Here is a 15,548-nt window from a genome sequence, read left to right on the forward strand (position 1 = left end):
TCCTGCATGCAAGCCACTATGTCAGAGCCGCGTGGCCTGAGCAAAGGCGGCCAGCTCCCGCCTTTGTGGGCTCTCATTGCAGTGGCCAGACAGACATGAAAAGGGTGAACAGACCGATAAAATATAAATGACTAGTCATAAAGGACTGTAATGAGAGAATTAGGTAAAGGTTTCCCCTGCTTTCTGAAAACAGCATTCCAAAAAACCTTTTATAATCTGAAATGGCAAAAAGAGAAAAAGAAATTACCATTAATTATATGAAATATTTTTTAGTGTTCCAAGAACCAAAATATAACCTACCAAATTATCCCAAATATGCTTAATTGTGTCCAGTTTTATACTAAGCATCATAACACCCTTACGAGCTCTCTTGGGCTTTTCTGATACCCAGGAATCTTCGGGGGCATCTTGCTAAGGATGCACATAGTACATCGAGATAAAGCACAGAGGCTCACAGATACAGGTCAAAAGTAGGCTGCCTGATGCTGAGAAGCTGAGTGAGGTCCCCCCAGGGAGGTTGAGGAGACCCCTAGCTGCTGCGGCTGCCTCCATGACAGCTCATTGCAAAACTAAGGCTCAATGCCACTTTCACCTTCCCCCCTTTTTGTAAAAGCAAAAATCTGTTCTGGATTTCTTTCAGTTAGGAAAAGCAGGTATTAATGTATGTTTTTTCTAAAAGCAAAGTGGCGAAAAGCTCTCAGGTTCCGGATCCATTCTGATGGCAAGACTGAAGCCAAAAGGATTTGCCAGCGGGATGCGTGTAGGATGAGAGCGGCAGAGGCTTCTGAGGTGACGTCAATGCCCTGAGCAAGTAAAAGAATAGAGTTGCTGTCAATGGAGCTGAGCAGGGTTGTGGGTCTTCGTGCATTCTTCCGTGTGGAACTCGGAGCACCTCCACCCAAGGGGTCTCATCTCCACCGCAGTTGCTGCTGACAGGTGCAGGGAAGGTTTCAAGTTTATCAGTTCCTCAATCAGATGCTTTTATCCTGTGTAAAGCCAGAAGCCAAGGCCACCATCATAGTCGCCTGGCCCGTCTGTGCAGGTTTGCACTTGATTTGGACAGAGGTAATGAAACAATGGAGCCAAGAACTGGTGGGCCATTAGCTTTAATCCTAGCTTGCACCCAGCGGGCAAGAAATACACACAGTGGGAAAACACTTCCCTTTCCATTCAGAGCTCCCAAAGCCACTGACTTATCCGAGTTTCCTAGAATCAAAGGTTTCTAGCTCACCAGCCTGATACACCTCTGTTCCCCATCTCCTTCTCTCTGCACAAACTCTGTACAAACTGGCTTCTCCTTCAGCACTCCGCCATCTTGGCTGCTTCTCCTCTCCTCCACATGGTCTTTCTCTGCTCTCTTCTAGCATGGGCTCCTCTGCCCCCTTTTATAGTGTAGAAATCAAAACCTTTAATCCAATATACAAACAAGAAAGTCTCTGATACAAAGTCACTTAGAGTGGGAAAGGTTTAGTCTTAAAACTAAGCCTTAGGACCCTGGCTGGTTGGCTCAGTGGTACAGCGTCAGCCTGGCGTGCAGGAGTCCCGGGTTCGAATCCCAGCCAGGGCACACAGGAGAAGTGCCCATCTGCTTCTCTATCCCTCCCCCTCTCCCTCCTTCCTCTCTGTCTCTCTCTTCCCCTCCAGCAGCCAAGGCTCCATTGGAGCAAAGTTGGCCCAGGCGCTGAGGATGGTTTCATGTCCTCTGCCTCAGGTGCTAGAATGGCTCTGGTTGCAACAGAGCAACGCCCCAGATGGGCAGAGCATTGCCCCCTGGTGGGCATGCCGGGTGGATCCCAGTCAGGCACTTGTGGGAGTCTGTCTGACTGCCTCCCCGTTTCCAACTTCAGAAAAATACAAAAAAAAAAAAAAACCCAAGAAAACCCCCCTGTTGGGCAGATAAAATGTATTATGCTCACTTTGTTAAAGATAACACGAGGAAGCCGTCGCCCAGGTGATATTAATGTGTGTTGGGGTGGGCTAAAGGCAGGCGGAATCCTTGTAGCCTGGGGCTTGGTTTTGGGATTAAGCCTTTCCTACCCTTTTTGATGTGGGGTGGTGCAATCCAATCATGCCTCAGAAGGTGACTTTGGGTTGGAGACTTCCCTATTATGTATATTGGATTAAGGGTTTGGATTTCTACACTATAAAATGGGAACGGAGCGGGAGTTTGGCTCTTGGTTCCTGAGATTAGCATGAGAGAGCAGAGAGAGTAGAGCCAGCAGCAGGAAAAGGCCACGTGGAGGAGGCCAGGAGAAGCAGCCAAGATGGCGGAGTGCTGAGTGAGATGCCAGTTTGTGTAGAGTTTGTATCTGGGATAAGGAAGGAGATGGGGAACTGAGGAGAAAAAATCTGGTGAGCTAGAAACCTTTGATTCTAGGAAACTCGGATAAGTCAGTGGCTTTGTGAGCACTGAGTGTGACTGGGTTTTGGAGCCCAGTGTGTATTTTTACTTGCCCGTCGGGTGCAAGGTAGGATTAAAGGCTATGGCCCACCAGCTTTTGGCTCCATGGTTTCTTTACCGACTGTCCGAATCCAATGCGAACCTGCATGGGCCAGGCGGCTGCTCTGACGGTGGCCTTGGCCCTGCCTCCTGGCTTTACACCCCCCCAAAAAACAAAACTAAGCCTTAGGCTATAATGATCCTGCCTGCTTACAGCCTGTCCCCTACACCCAATGCAAACTATAAGTGAGGAAACATATATATCATATTTGCAAACTTCTTTGACCCACATCCTGCATTATCTCATTTCTTCTCTACCAGAAAACCCTACTAATTTTATTGTTATTCATATTTCATTATTAAAACAATGGGGGTTAATAAAAGCGAGACCGAGATAGGTAAAGAAATGTTCCCCCCACCCCATCCTTCCCAGGGCCACCGAGTCACACGTGGCAGAGCCTCTCCGAACTCGGGAAGTGTGTTTGCCTATCAGGTGTATCTTGGGACAGGAAGCCTGAAAGGTGCTGGGAAAGACACAGGGCCCAGGGCTAAAGAGGACACTGGGGAAAGTGAGAGTAAGTCCCATATAAACCAGAAAGTTCTTTAAAACCAATTCTTTCAGGTTCAGTACTGGACCGAGCCACTTTTTTCCCCTGCTCTGCACTTCAGTTCTCCATGCCTCCATTGCCACCGCCCAGCCCCACCCTCCCTGCCTCCAGGTCATTCTGAAACGTCCTCTAAGGGAGACAGGCTGGGTTGCGATTAAGGCACTCCTAACTCTGCATCTCTAGGCCCCTCCTCTCTCCTGCCAGCTCTGCCGAGTTGTAAATCCAGGTATCAGGCTAAAGTAATTTAAGTTTAGAACTTGTTGATTGTAAACTAGCTCCTCTACCACTATTTCCCATTTCTTGATTAGTATTATAAAATTTCTTGTCAGCTGGGCTGGAGGCTAAAAGTCTTTCCTGATTCACACCCACACAGGTCTAAGATCCACTCCTTTCATGTCCTTCTCAGCCTTTCTTGCCGGGGAGGGCCACTACCCTCCCACACACCCTTCGTGATCTCTCACCGGAACTCCAGAAAGAACTAGGGGAGTTCCTTTTCCCCACCCCATCTTGATCACGTTCTCCTTCCATCCATCCCATATATCTGTCAGATTAATTTTTTCTGAAGCTCAGCTGTTTCACATCACATTGCTCCTTAAAAACTGTCAATGTAGGCCCTGGCCAGTTGGTTCAGCGGTAGAGCGTCGGCCTGGCGTGCGGGGGACCCGGGTTCGATTCCCGGCCAGGGCACATAGGAGAAGCGCTGTAAGGCCAGGAGCCGCCATCATGGCCATTCACATGCAGGTTCGCATTGGATTTGGACAGTCGGTAAAGAAACAGCGGAGCCAAAAACTGATGGGCCATAGCCTTTAATCCTACCTTGCACCCGGCGGGCAAGTAAAAACATACACTGGGCTCCAAAACCCAGTCACACTCAGTGCTCACAAAGCCACTGACTTATCCAAGTTTCCTAGAATCAAAGGTTTCTAGCTCACCAGCCTTCTTCTCCTCAGTTCCCCATCTCCTTCCTTATCCCAGATACAAACTCTACACAAACTGGCATCTCACTCAGCACTCCGCCATCTTGGCTGCTTCTCCTGGCCTCCTCCACGTGGCCTCCTTTAGCTGCTGGCTCTACTCTCTCCACTCTCTCATGCTAACCTCAGGAACCAAGAGCACAAACTCTCATTCCATCCCCATTTTATAGTGTAGAAATCCAAACCCTTAATCCAATATACAAAACAGGGAAGTCTCTAATACAAAGTCACCCTCTGAGGCATGATAGGATTGTACCGCCCTACATCAAAAAGGGTAGGAGAGGCTTAATCCCAAAACCAAGCCCCAGGCTACAAGGATTCCGCCTGCCTTTAGCCCACCCCAACACACATTAATATCACCTGGGCGACGGCTTCCTCATGTTATCTTTAACAAAGTGAGCATAATACATTTTATCTGCCCAACAAGCGCCCATTTGCTTCTCCACCCCCCCCCCTTCCTCTCTGTCTCTCTCTTCCCCTCCCGCAGCCAAGGCTCCATTGGAGCAAAGATGGCCCAGGCGCTGGGGATGGCTCCTTGGCCTCTGCCCCAGGTGCTAGAGTGGCTCTGGTCGTGGCAGAGCGATGCCCCGGAGGGGCAGAGCATCACCCCCTGGTGGGCAGAGCCTCGCCCCTGGTGGGCGTGCCGGGTGGATCCCGGTCGGGCACATGCGGGAGTCTGTCTGACTGTCTCTCCCCATTTCCAGCTTCGGAGAAATAAAAATAAAAAAAATAAAAAAACTGTCAATGTATTTCTGTTGGTGTCAAAAGAAATACAAATCCTCAGACTCTCACTCAAGCCCCACCCAATCTCACATCCTATCCCTAATCTCCTGATGTGACATCTTCTATGAGTAACTACAGTGAAGTGCTTTTATACAGTTTCTCTTGGACTTTTTAGTCTCTGCCCATTTGCTCACACTGAATACCTTACACTCATCTCTCTGCCGCTGCTGCAATTTGCCATCCTATGTACATGCAAAGCTCATCTCTGATAGATGTATGAATTTACCAGAAAATCCAACTGCCCTTTGGTTGTTCCACCTGGCTGCCTGACCTCACCCTTACTTACTGGATAATCGTCCCTGAGGCAGAAGAGTTCCAAGAAGTTGGTCAACTGCCCTAAGGAGGAGCGTTCCAGAAAGCTGAAACCATAAATCCGCAGGAGGGGACATACCAGAACTTCTGACTCAGTACCTCCTCAGGCTCTCCCAAACTCTATAAAAATTTGCCCCCTAGTCTGTACCAGTGCCCTTCTCCCAGAGAAGTGCCCGGCAGGTCTTTCTCCTCTAATAAAGCCTGCACACCTGGCGTTCGAGTGCCATCTCATTCTTACAATCTCAAATCCTATCTCCTCCTTAGAGTGATTTGTTGGAAAACTTTTCCTTGAGCCTCTTAACATATACCTCTCTTGTGGCATTTATCAAGGCACTTACAGTTTGGCTGTTTCATTTCTCATGTAGTGGATATGAATTTTCAACTATGAATTCAGATGGTCAATAAATGTCAATTAAAAAACAATATTGTATCTGTTGGAATCCATGAGAGTCCAAAAAGACCAGAGTAACAGGCTTTATTGAAAGGAAGAAAATAATCCTGCCGGGCACTTCTCTGGGGAGAAGGGCACCAGTACAGACTAAGAGGTGAATTTTATAGGGTTTGGGAGAGCCTGAGGAGATACTGAGTCAGAAGTTTTGGTATGTCCCCTCCTGTGGATTTGAGGTTTCAGCTTTCTGGAATGCTCCTCCTTAGGGCGGTTGACCAGCTTCTTGGAACTCTTCTGCCTCAGGGGCGATTATCCAGTAAGTAAGGGTGAGATCAGGCAGCCAGGTGGGACAACAAAAGGGCAGTTGGAAGTTCTGCTATATTCATATATCTATCATTATCTGATTCCACATCCAACTACCTCCAGGTTGTTGAAGAATTCAATCTTCCCTAGTGTATAGCCAGTATCCACAGCCACCATCACAGCCGCCTGGCCCCTGAAGGTTTGCATTGGATTCGGACAGTCAGTAAAGAAACAATGGAGCCAAAAACTGGTGGGCCATTATCTTAAATCCTAGCTTGCACCCAGCAGGCAAGTAAAAACACACACTGGGCTCCAAAACCCACTCATTCAGTGCTCACAAAGCTACTGACTTATCTACGTTTCCTAGAATCAAAGGTTTTTAGCTCACCAAACTTATTCACCTCTGTTCCCCATCTCCTCCCTTCTCCCTGCACAAACTCTGCAAAAACTGGCTTCTCACTCAACACTCCGCCATCTTGGCTGCTTCTCCTAGCCTCCTACACGTGGCCTTTCTCTGCTCTCCTCTCTAATGCTAATCTCAGGAACCAAGAGAGAGCAAGCTCCCGGTCTGCACCCATTTTATAGTGTAGAAATCAAAACCTTTAATCCAATATACAAACAAGGAAGTCTCTGATACAAAGTCACTTATCTGAGGCATAATGGGATTCTTCATGAGAGTGCACCACCCACATCATGCAACAGTCAAGCGCAGGGGTCCCCAAACTACGGCCCGCGGGCCGCATGCAGCCCCCTGAGGCCATTTATCTGGCCCCCACTGCACTTCCAGAAGGGGCACCTCTTTCATTGGTGGTCAGTGAGAGGAGCATAGTTCCCATTGAAATACTGGTCAGTTTGTTGATTTAAATTTACTTGTTCTTTATTTTAAATATTGTATTTGTTCCCTGTTGGGCAGATAAAATGTATTATGCTCACTTTGTTAAAAATGGTGCTGCCCACGTGAGGCCGTCACCCAGGTGATATTAATGTGTGTTGAGAATCCTTGTAACCTGGGGCTTGGTTTTGGGATTAAGCCTTTCCCACCCTTTTTGATGTGGGGTGGTACAATCCAATCATGCCTCAGAGAAGTGACTTTGTATTAGAGACTTCCCTATTTTGTATATTGGATTAAAGGTTGTGAAGCTACAATATAAAATGGGGGCGGAGCGGGAGCTTGCGCTCTTGGTTCCTGAGATTATCATTAGAAGAGAGAGAGCAGAGGAGAACAGAGAAAGGCCACGTGGAGGAGGCCAGGAGAAGCAGCCAAGATGGTGGAGTGCTGAGTGAGATGCCAGTTTGTGTAGAGTTTGTATTTGGGATAAGGAAGGAGATGGGGAACAGAGGTGAATAAGTCTGGTGAGCTAGAAACCTTTGATTCTAGGAAACTCGGATAAGTCAGTGGCTTTGTGAGCACTGAATGTGACTGGGTTTTGGAGCCCAGTGTGTATTTTTACTTGCCCGCTGGGTGCAAGCTAGGATTAAAGACTATGGCCCATCAGTTTTTGGCTCCGCTGTTTCTTTACCGACTGTCCGAATCCAATGCGAACCTGCATGGGCCAGGCTGCTCTGATGGTGGCCCTGGCCGTGGCTTCTGGCTTTACATTCCCGTTTTGTTTTTTTACTTTAAAATAAGATATGTGCAGTGTGCATAGGGATTTGTTCATAGTTTTTTTTTATAGTCCGGCCCTCTAACGGTCTGAGGGACAGTGAACTGGCCCCCTGTGTAAAAAGTTTGGGGACCCCTGGTCAAGCGTGTGGGGAAAAGCTTAGACTTAAATCTAAGCCTTAGGCTATAACGACCCTGCCTGCTTACAGCCTGTCCCCCACACCCAATGCAAACTATAAGTGAGCAAAAATATATCATATTTACAAACTTATTTGACCAACACCTGGGATGAATTAGAATTTAAGGAGCCTAACTTGTACCACTGAGCCCAGATAGTGAGGGCTATGAGCCTGTTTTCTAGTCCATCATTTGGTCTCATTGTCCAAGCCTTCACGGTTCCATGAAGGGAACCCCCTGGCTGGGACACACGCTCTCTTCATGGTCCATTCTTCCCTGCTAAGCTCTGTCCTCCTGTTCATGTGCTGTTGGAAGGCGGGCCAGGCTCCAGCTACCCTTGGATCCAGCTGAATTTTATTTCCTTTTCCATTTGGGGGAAATTTCTCCCCTCTCAAAGATATTCCTTTTTCTCTGCCTCTTTTTATTGAATACCCAATATATATATATATATATATTAATTATAAAGCCTTTTACAGAAAATAGGAGAGATTGTCTTCCTATAATTATAAATATGTTTTCTACTTAAAATACAAACCTCCCACAGGCAAAAGAGTCAGTGAGCCCAGCTTTCTTCTTAGCCTGAGGGAGGCTGAAAATCTAACAGAACAGATGACAAGCTCTTCTCTCTGTAAGGAATGCTGCCACACTTGTCCAGGTTACCTGCCGACAGCAACAGCCTTACTCAGGTTTCTACCTCTGCTGCTCACTCACACTGCACAGGTATCTGGTTTAGTAAGTGGGTAGGACTCAGGAGCATGCAATCAGGAAATACACATCTCTGTTTTGTTTTGTTTTTCCTCTATCGCTAACATCAGATATCCTGTTGGTTTCCCCTTCTCTGCCCTCAGACACTATCTTGGGCTGATCCCTTGGCTGTCCCTGTCCAAGTATTAAAACACTCTTATTTTCAGTCATCAGGAAATACGGCCAATTATGCCAGACTTTCGCTCTCTCCTCCAGTTAAAACCGCCTTCCCTTTCCCTTGCTTGTGCCTAACCTATGTGCAGACCTTGGATTCAGGAAGGGGACTGTGGTCTGTTGTATTTGAAGGGGAGGAAAGATGATAGGAAAAGAGACAACATGTGATTATATAGCCAGTGCTGTTTGAACATCTCTTTGGATCACTGAATGCTTTCTTTCTCTGTAAAAGGCCAAAGGCTGGCTTGTTTTTCTTGTGGGAAACAGTTGTAGGTACTTTGAAGGGCATTCTGCATGACCGCATCCAGACTTCCACCCTGTCTAATGCACTCTTCAGGCAATTCCCATGCAGTTCTTTCTCCTGTGCCCCGCTTCTTTCCCTGGCTTACTTGGCCCTCTGGAATACCTTGTACAGGCTTACCTCCCACTCCTTGTCCCCGCTGAAAACTGGAGGATCAGGCCTCCAGCAGCCATCAAAGGCAGCCTCTGTCTCCGCCATGTCTACACCCAAGCTATTGAGGTCACATGTAGATTCCTGGCTCTGGAAGGAGAACTGATCCACCTCAGTGACTCTCTACCTGGTGACTGGGTGAGTGGCCCCTTTCCTCTAGTGGCAGACACCACAGCCTCAGCTCCAAGAGGTTCTCTGGCCGCCTCCTTCACTTGACGTGGGGTAGAGGGACAGCCCAAAGCCCACCCTCCTAACTGACAGCTCTCTTCAAAGAGAGCCTCTTTTCTTCACCAAAATCCCAGCCTTCTCTCAGACAGTCTGAAGGTGGGTAAAGGCTGAGAGTCACCCAATCACAGTTGGCTACTCTTACCAAGTCCTAAACAGGCATACCCAGCATCTCTCTCTTTAGCACTCGTAGCATCCTTACCTACTGTTCTCAGTTTTAGATTTCAGCTGAAATTCTGAGACAACAAGAAAAAGCTGTTGAATTAAATAACCTTCAAAGCCATTCATTTCTTTGGGCATATAAATGCAAAATACTAATGAAAGAAAATGACTTTTGACCAGAAAAGGAAAATGGACTTTATTCTTGTAAACATATTCTGAGCACCAGTTGGATTAGGCAGGTTGTCTGTCTCCCACTCTCTTAGGATTGGAAAGGGGCTGTTTGTACGTTCTGCAGCTTCTTGAATAGCCTTTCATGATCAATTGTGGTAGATATTTCTTTGATCATTTTAATTTCTTACATGGCAAATATTATCCAAAGTAAGTGCATTTCAACTACTTAGGGAAGTTATTTTTTAAATTTTTTTTTAAGTTGTAGTGATATGCAAAAATTAAACTTCTTAAACTGAAATGCAGTTGAACTGCTTTCTTCCTTTCTGAACTCCCCCCCAAAAAAGGATGACCTCATTCCCTTTTTTGTACAACTTCATGGAAAAATACAGTTATACAGTGTTTTAGAAAAACTGTTTGCATGAGAGCAAAAAGCCTTTGGATTCATACAGGCCTTCCTTACCATCTCATCAGTGTGTGGGCTTAGGGAGCCCCATAAAAGGAGAGGGTCAGACCTCAGGTTGCAGGAACTGGTGGAAAGTTGTGGGTGGGACCCAGAGGCGGGCTCTGAAGGGACCTGGAATTTAACCTTGCGATCTGGAGGGAGTACTTGTGTTTGCATTTGTAACATGTTTTTCTTTTAATCATTAAAAAAGAATCTTGAATTTATCTGTGTTTCCCAGAGTGTGGCCCATGGGCCATCTGTGTCAGAATCAGCTTCAGAGTATGTTTAAATGCAGATTCCTGGGCCCCAGGTAGGATGACAAATCAGAACCAAGGAATCAGGACTCTGAAATCTACATTTTCAACAAGCCACCACTTCTGAAATTTGAGAATCCTTGTAAGTTATGCTCTCCATATTGGCACAAGACCTCCAAAGACCCTGATTTCAATTTCCTGTTCATCCTAACAACCTGTTTTCATGAAATAGTGTCATATTTTGTCTTCCACTAGTCCCTGATACTTTTTTAAATTATTTTTATTTTTTAATTACAATACTATATTAATTTCAAGTGTACAACCCAGTGACTAGAGATTATATAACTTACTAAGTGATCATCTTGATAACTCTCATACCCAGCTGACACCACACATAGTTATTAAATATTATTGATTCTGTTCTCCATGCTGTACTTTACATTCTCATGACTATTTTGTAACTACCAACTTGTACTTCTTGATTCCTTCACCTTTTTCATCCAGTCCCCCTCCTTCCTATCTGGCTACTGTCAAAATGTGTTCTGTATCTATGAGCAACCTTTGATACAGCCTTGCAGAAATCAGATGAGCCCGTGCTCAAGCCGACGACCTCAGGGTTTTGAACCTGGGTCCTCCGCGTTCCAGTCCGATGCTCTATCCACTGCACCAGCGCCTGGTCAGGACCATTTTGTTTAATTCTTCTGGAGTTTTGTTCTGTCCTTTCATTTGGGACATGTTTCTTTGTCTCCTCGTTTCGGCAGCCTCCCTGTGCTTGTTTCTATGTATTAGGTGGAGCTGCTACATCTCCTGGGCTTGGTAGAGTGACCTAATGCAGTAGGTGCCCTGTAGGGTCCAGTGTCACAGCCTCCCCGTTCACCCAAGCTGGGTACTCCAGGTGCTCCCTCCCTTGTGAGCTGTGAGTCAAGTGAAGTCTAAGTTTTCATGTTTAGGAAAAATTTTTTATTTGTCTCTCATGTCTTTGTCCAAACCAGCTGCACTCTGGCCAAAATTAATCTAAGATATATTCCACAACTCAAATATTTTCCCTGCAAAATTCAAACATTCTTTTTGCTCCAAACTTGAGATATACTTCGAGTCATATAATGTCCTCTGGGAAATGTGGTCCATTTATTACAATAATACCTTCCCCAGCTGGCTAGGTTGACTCTAATTCTTTCTTGGGAATAACATGATCATGAAAGAATAGATCTAATGGGTAGACCACACCAAGTTGTTTTGGGTTTTTTTGGATTTTTCTGAAGCCGGAAACGGGGAGAGACAGTCAGACAGACTCCCGCATGCGCCCGACCGGGATCCACCCCGCACGCCCACCATGGGGCAATGCTCTGCCCACCAGGGGGCAATGCTCTGCCCACCAGGGGGCGATGCTCTGCCCCTCCGGGGCATCGCTCTGTTGCGACCAGAACCACTCTAGCGCCTGGGGCAGAGGCCAAGGAGCCATCCCCAGTGCCCGGGCCATCTTTGCTCCAATGGAGCCTCGGCTGTGGGAGGGGAAGAGAGAGACAGAGAGGAAGGAGAGGGGGAAGGGTGGAGAAGCAGATGGGCGCTTCTCCTGTGTGCCCTGGCCGGGAATCGAACCCGGGACTTCTGCATGGCAGGCCGACGCTCTACCACTGAGCCAACCGGCCAGGGCCTACACACCAAGTTTTTGTAGAGCCTCTGTTTATATAAAAATTGGAGCCTTCCCAAATCAGCTTGTCAGCATTACTCTGGTGGATCAGTCTTATGTGATTCTATAAAAGAAGTATCTGCTCACTAAACTGCCCTTTAGCATTGAGGACTGGTTAGAGAATCACAGGGTGTCCCCATAGGCATGAATCTAGGGTGGGTTTGCTGCACCCTGTCCAGATAGCATTGCTAGTCCAGACTGGTCCCAGTCACCAGAAGGAGACTTAAAGTAATTCAAAGATTTTACATAGCAAAGGAAACCATCAACAAAATAAAAAGACATCTCACTGAATGGGAGAGCATATTCATCAATGATACACTACATAAGGAATTAATATCCAAAATTTATAAATAACTCATACAGCACGATAACAAAAACAAACAAGCAAACAAACAATCCAATTAAGAAAATGGGCAAAGGACCTGAATAGACATTTCTCCAAAGGAGACACACAGATGACCAATAGATATATGAAAAGATGGTCACCATCACTAATCATCAGAGAAATGCAAAGAAAACCACAATAAAATATTACCATATACCTGTCAGAATGGCAATTATCAACAGATTAACAAGTATTGATGAGGATGAGGAGAAAAGGGAACCCTCCTGCACTGCTGGTGGGAATGCAGACTGCTGCAGCCACTGTGGAAAACAGTATAGAATTACCTCACAACATTAAAAATGGAACTGCCTTTTGACCCAGCAATTCCACTTCTGGGAATATATCTAAAATATTCTGAAACACTAATTTGAAAGAATGTATGCACCCTTATGCTCACTGCAGCATTATTTACAACAGCCAAGATTTGGAAGCAGCTAAAGTGCCCATCAGTTGATGAGTGGATAAATAAGTGCTGGTACATTCGCAGTGTGATACTACTTGGCAGTAAAAAAAAAAAAAAAAAACAGAAGAAGGAAATCTTACATTTTGCAACAGTGTGGATGGACTTGGAAACATAATACTAGATGAAATAAACCAGACAGAGAAGGACAAATACCATATGATTCACTTATATATGGAATCTAATTAAACTTAAACATATAAATTCCACTTATATGTTGAAACTAAGAAACAAAATAAATGAACAAACAACATAGAAACAGACTCACAAATGCAGAGAACACATTGACAGCTGTTAGATGGGAAGGGTGTTGGAGGACTGGGTGAAAAAAGTAAGAGCATTAAGCAAAAAACAACCACTGCATAGATGCAGACAACAGTATGGTGATTACCAGAGGGAATGTGGGGTGAGGGAGGTAGAAGAGGGTAAGAGGGAAATAAATGGTGATGGAAGGAGACCTGAGTTGGGGTGATGAACACACAATACAATATACAGATGATGTGTTATAGAACTGTACACTTGAAACCTATATTATTATTTTATTAAAAAATGTCACCCAATAAATTCAAATAAATAAATAAAATTCAGGGGAGTGGCTGCAATCCCCAGATCGCCCTGAGACATGGGGCAAGGTCTAAGGTGACACTGCCAGCAGACCGGGGATATCTGACCACCATGGCTCCCAGATGAGATCAGTGTGCCACATCTCACAGCCAAAGGCAGCTGGGATGTTTCCGTATTAACCTTTTTGAAGTTGTTGCTGTTTAATTTCATTTCGAAAGCTTCTACTGCTTCTACCTATAATGAGAAAACTAGTATTTTAATGCTAGCTACCGTATGAATTAGGTTTTTTCCTTCCTCCATCCCTCTCCCCCTTCCTTCCTGTCTCTGCCCTTATCTCTTACCCACACTCAGCTCTGCTGTCCTCAGGCAAGCTGCCTCACTCAGCTGCCACCTCGCTCACTCTTCTCGCTCACACACACCCTCACACGTGTCCTTAGCATCTCTTCCACACTCTACATTCTTCTTTTCAAAAATAGCATTTGGCGGGCTGGACATCATTTTGAAAAAAAAAAATCTTTTAGTCTGCCTTAGTTAGCTGTGAAAAGAAAAGAGACCCTGGCCGGTTGGCTTAGTGGTAGAGCGGCGGCCTGGCGTGCAGGAGTCCCGGGTTCAATTCCCTGCCAGGGCACACAGGAGAGGCACCCATCTGCTTCTCCACCCTTCCCCCTCTCCTTCCTCTCTGTCTCTCTCTTCCCCTCTCGCAGCCAAGACTCCACTGGAGCAAAGTTTGCCCGGGCACTGAGGATGGCTCTGTGGCCTCTGCCTCAGGTGCTAGAATGGCTCTGATTGCGACAGAGGGCAAAGCGACACCCAAGATGGGCAGAGCATCGCCCCTGGTGGGCATGCCGGGTGGATCCCGGTAGGGCACATGCGGGAGTCTGTCTGACTGCCTCCCCGTTTCCAGCTTCGGAAAAATACAAAAAAAAAAAAGAGAAAGTGCCTCTTAACAGGTAGATAAGTGTTTAGTTCTAAAATTCAATGGCCTGGTCTCCCTCCTCCTCCTCCTCTGCCTTATTTCTCTCTTTTTGTCTTTCTTTTATTTATACCATTTTTCGTCTCCTTGTTCCTAAGACCAAGGCCGTCAGCAATGAAGTCAGATGACCACACGCAGTTCTGGTGCTCTGGTCTTCTTTGCCCCGCAGGCTCTCAGCTTATGAAGACTGAACTATAAGGTGCGTCTGGCCAGGGTAAGAATCCTCCTCGTTAGGAGGTTGTAAACAGTGTTTCTTCAGTCATTCACTCAGTAAATGTTTGTTGAATGTGCACTAAATGTCAGGCACTGTGAAAAATCCTGGGTTATAGAATCCAAAGTAGGTCTCAAAGACCAAAGTGTTCTTGAGAAAGGCAAATATATAAGCAAATAAGAAAGTGATGCATTGAATTATGTAGAAGTTTGTCCAAAGCACAAGCCTAGGACAGTGTAAACTGGAAGTGTTCAGCCTGGGCTGAGGATACCTGTACCTGGATATCCCACTTGGACCTCTTAGAGCCAAGGTTAAATACCCTGTGGTTTCCTTAAAACCTCTCTACCCAGCTGCCATGGTTAAATGCACAACTGTAAAAACTTTTCCGGCCTAATATTGATACAAACAAATCTTTACAAACCACCAAAGTCTAAGTCCCTGCCTGCATGTCCGTATCCAAACTCCAAAGCCACAGGTCATGGCATCACCAAAGCCCTGCCCATAGGTATGTTTTCTCAACCAAAATTCCACTGCTGTAATAGTTCAACACTCCCAAGCAAGGATCACACACTGGTATCTATGAGGGGTCAGTTCTCTTTTCATCAGATTTCTTAGCCAGTTGAAAAACAAAACTAGGCCCTGGCCAGCTTGCTCAGTGGATAGAGTACCTGCCCAGTGTGTGGACCTCCCGGGTTCGAGCCCCCTCCCGCCGTCTTTCTCTGCCCCTCTGGCAGCTAGTGGCTCAGTTGATTCAGCATTGGATGCTGGGTGGATCCTGGTCAGGGCGCATGCTGGAGTCTGTCTATCTCCCCTCCTCTCACGTAACAAACAAGCAAACAAACAAAAAACTAAAGGTGGCCAACAGAGACCAAAATATCATCATTATTAATATGTATCATTAAAATAAATAAATTCTGAGGCTGAAACAGAAATCATAACTAAATTAGGCAGGAGGCCAAGTCCTAATAAAGCAGAGTAATAGTTCCTTTCCGAGAGCAGCTGGGTGGAGCAGGCCCAGTTTGTTTTTCCCAACACTGTCAATCAAGTTAATCAC

General features: G+C 46.0%; 1 non-coding gene across 1 annotated transcript; it reads right to left on the reverse strand.

Annotated features, from left to right (window-relative positions):
• Window positions 1–11,789: 11,789 nt before the first annotated feature.
• TRNAG-GCC (transfer RNA glycine (anticodon GCC)) lies at window positions 11,790–11,865 on the reverse strand. The gene has a single exon. It is a non-coding gene; the product is annotated as a tRNA-Gly (tRNA).
• Between the last annotated feature and the right edge of the window lie 3,683 nt (window positions 11,866–15,548).

Source organism: Saccopteryx leptura, chromosome 2 (genome assembly GCF_036850995.1).
Source record: "Saccopteryx leptura isolate mSacLep1 chromosome 2, mSacLep1_pri_phased_curated, whole genome shotgun sequence".
Lineage (NCBI taxonomy): Eukaryota > Metazoa > Chordata > Mammalia > Chiroptera > Emballonuridae > Saccopteryx > Saccopteryx leptura.